The sequence below is a fragment of the Polyodon spathula genome, chromosome 11 (assembly GCF_017654505.1).
Source record: "Polyodon spathula isolate WHYD16114869_AA chromosome 11, ASM1765450v1, whole genome shotgun sequence".
Classification (NCBI taxonomy): domain Eukaryota; kingdom Metazoa; phylum Chordata; class Actinopteri; order Acipenseriformes; family Polyodontidae; genus Polyodon; species Polyodon spathula.
The window spans coordinates 43465679-43469456 of NC_054544.1; the positions used below are offsets into that span (position 1 = coordinate 43465679).

Here is a 3778-nt window from a genome sequence, read left to right on the forward strand (position 1 = left end):
ACCTGCTGCCATTTTTCTGCACCCCAGTTCCTGTGTTTTCGTGCATAGTTGAGTCGCTTGGCCTTGTTTCCACGTTGGAGGTATGGCTTTTTGGCCGCAAGTCTTCCATGAAGGCCACTTCTGACCAGACTTCTCCGGACAGCAGATGGGTGTACCAGGGTCCCACTGTTTTCTGCCAATTCTGAGCTGATGGCACTGCTGGACATCTTCCGATTGAGAAGGGAAGTAAGCATGATGTGTCTTTCATCTGCTGCAATAAGTTTCCTTGGCCGACCACTGCATCTACGGTCCTCAACGTTGCCCATTTCTTTGTGCTTCTTTAAAAGAGCTTGGACAGCACATCTGGAAACCCCTGTCTGCCTTGAAATTTCTGCCTGGAAGAGACCTTGCTGATGCAGTATAACTACCTTGTGTCTTGTTGCTGACTCAGTCTTGCCATGGTGTATGACTTTTGACAGTAAACTGTCTTCAGCAACCTCACCTTGTTAGCTGAGTTTGGCTGTTCCTCACCCAGTTTTATTCCTCCTACACAGCTGTTTCTGTTTCAGTTAATGATTGTGTTTCAACCTACATATTGAATTGATGATCATTAGCACCTGTTTGGTATAATTGTTTAATCATACACCTGACTATATGCCTACAAAATCCCTGACTTTGTGCAAGTGTACCTAGAAGAATTGATGCTGTTTTGAAGGCAAAGGGTAGTCACACCAAATATGGATTTGATGTAGATTTTTCTTCTGTTCACTCACTTTGCATTTTGTTAATTGATAAATATAAACTATTAACATGTCTATTTTTGAAAGCATTCTTACTTTACAGCATTTTTTCACACCTGCCTAAAACTTTTGCACAGTACTGTATATATATATATATATATATATATATACGCATACACACACACATTGCTCACATTTATAATGCTGTAGTGGGGAGCCACAGGAGACTGTGCTAATTGTGTTCCGATTTATAACAAATATAAAAGAGCTACTGTAATGGCATCATGAAGCAAGTGGGAGCCACAATCCTACCATGTTATAACCGATTCCACACTATAACAGGGCTCGTTATAACGGGTGAGCACTGTTTGTGTGTATATATATGTATTTCTTTTTCATACAAATGTATTATGACTGTTCTCAAGATCAGACAAATTAAACACATTTGAATAATCTGAATGGCAGTTTGTCAGATTTAGATGATTTGGGGATTTCCCCAGATCTGTAATCTCGTGAAACAATCTTTTGACCTGGATTAAACAATGCTTTTCTTTTGCAGGGTTTGAAAGTCAATCCTGCTCAGGTCAGGGTAGTGATTCAGAGTTAAGGATTGTCCTGGTTGGGAAAACTGGAGTTGGGAAGAGTGCAACAGGAAACACGATCCTGGGAAAAGAAGTGTTTGTTTCAGCAGTCTCATCATCCTCAGTACCAAAAGAGTGTGTCAAGAAAACCAGAACAGTGAATGGCAAACAGGTTTCTGTAGTTGACACACTGGGCATGTTTGATACAGATATCCCTTCTGATAAAATTAAACATGAGATTGCTAAATGTGTTGTGATGTCTGCTCCAGGGCCACATGCTTTCCTGCTGGTGATTCAGGTAGGAAGATTCACAGCAGAGGAGAAGCAAACATGGAAGGTCATTAAGGAGGTTGTTGGTGAGGGGGCAGTGGCCTACATTATGGTCCAGTTCACCCGCGGGGATGATTTGGGAAAGAAGACGATTGATGAGTTCATTAAGGAGAACAAAGACCTCCAGCAGCTTGTTGAGGAATATGGGGAGAGGTGTCATGTTTTCAACAATAAAAAGATTGAAGGTCGAGGTCAGGTTGAAAAAAATCAACAAAATGGTAAAGAAAAATGGTGGCCAATATTACACAAATGAGATGTATGAAAAGGCAGAAATGATCAGGCGACAGCAACAGGAGTTTATGAAAAAAATGGAAAGTGTACTACTGGAACTGGGAGCAGAGAAACTGGAGCGTGAGCAGAGAAAAGATAAGGAAATTAGAAATCTTAACAAATAGAACAGAAAAGAAATTATAAAAGTGAAGGAGAAACAAAAAATACAGGAGATTACACAGACAAAAGAGATGGTGGAAGAGCTCAAGAAAGAACTGAAGAAACAAGAAGAGGAACTAAAACGACTGGATTGTAAAGTAATAGAAGTGAAAAACAAATGGAAACAGTTTGAACAGGAGATGGGGATAAAGCAAGAGGAAATCAATCAGAGTTACAAGGAGGAGAAAGAACAGTCCTATGATTATATATATATATGGCAAAGATGACAGTAGTAGGAGCAGCAGGGGCAGCAGTAGTTGGAGCTGCAGCATTTGCAGGAGCATCTTTAGCAGTACCAGCAGCAGCACCAGCAGCAGTATTCACGTTTGGAACTGCAGGAGCAGGAACAGCTGCAGCAGCATTATTAGAAGGAGCTGGAGCAATGGCAGCAGCAGCAGCTCCATTTCTACCAGCAGCTGCAGGTTGTTGTATACAGTAATGTCCTGTTGATTGAAGGAAGACGTCACTATCCATGTTGTTATCTGTTTTTTAAATGATTGTTAAATGATCATTTACATAACTTTGTTTAGAGAATGTCCTGCATCTATTTTATATTGCATATTTTATAATACAAGAATGCTGTGCTTGCAGTCAAGTGAGATCTATTGCAAATGCACACTGATGTAAAGGGTAGTTTGATTAACACTGCTGAAATATATAAAGCAATGTTGAAAGGAAAGATTATTTTCTGTTTCTTGTTTAGTTCCCTCTTCTGAAATATAAATTTGGTTGCAGGTGAATTAGCTTGGAGAGGACTAAACTAAACTAGTAAGATATATCATTTCTATAAGGTAATATATAGTCAATATATGTTTTATAATGAATACATCATATAACTACACATATTAATTGCTTCTACGATATAGTTATGTAAACATACCCATTACTAGGATTGTGGTTTTTGGATTGAAATGCACAAATAAACATTCCACAACTAAAGATTCATATGTGTGGCTGTCTAGTCAACTAATTCAATAGGGATTCTCTATCATCTTACTGTCATAGCAGTGAGGACACCACAACTGTGGGGAAAAGGAGACAGTGTTACTGTAATCCATCAAAGTCAATGCACCTTAACTGGCACTCCAGTGCACAATAACATGCAGGTATTTCAATAATTTGGTGATGTGTAATCGCAATGCACAAATACTGGAGTATAGAACCAACTGCTCAGGAATTAATATTAAAGGATGCTTGCACCAGTATATATGCATAATAACAGTCGCTGTGCACCCACATTCATTTCTAGCATCATGCACCTATGGTAAGACTTTGATAGCTTTCCCAGTCGTCCCTTGTGTTTTGTGAACAAACCCATTGCTATTGGCTAACATTTCCATGTCTGTAAGAAAAACAAAATGTATATTAAAACTTAAAACTATTGTCTCATTTGAAATGCAGTTCTACAGATCCACAACTGATTCTACGTCTAAATTAATGAATAAGGGTGACCTTACATTTCTGTTTGGAAAACAATACCATTCTTTTCTTCTTTGAGTTTGAGAATTATTCTAATGAATAACACTCATGTTTTGTTTAAACAATTTTGTTAGAAATCACTTGAGCATCAAGGTTTGCATGCTGTACAGTTTAAGGGAATGGTTTGCTTTTGTAAATGTTAGGGTTCCTGTATCTTTTTGTTTTATAGAAACATACTGTAACTTGAACATTGTTGTAACAGGGTACCACTGCGGTCAAGGGTGATCAGCGGCAGGAAAG

The 3778-nt window shown here is 38.6% G+C and overlaps 1 pseudogene; it reads left to right on the forward strand.

Annotated features, from left to right (window-relative positions):
• The first annotated feature begins 1003 nt into the window (after positions 1 to 1003).
• LOC121323489 lies at positions 1004 to 2569 on the forward strand (annotated as a pseudogene).
• Positions 2570 to 3778: the final 1209 nt, after the last annotated feature.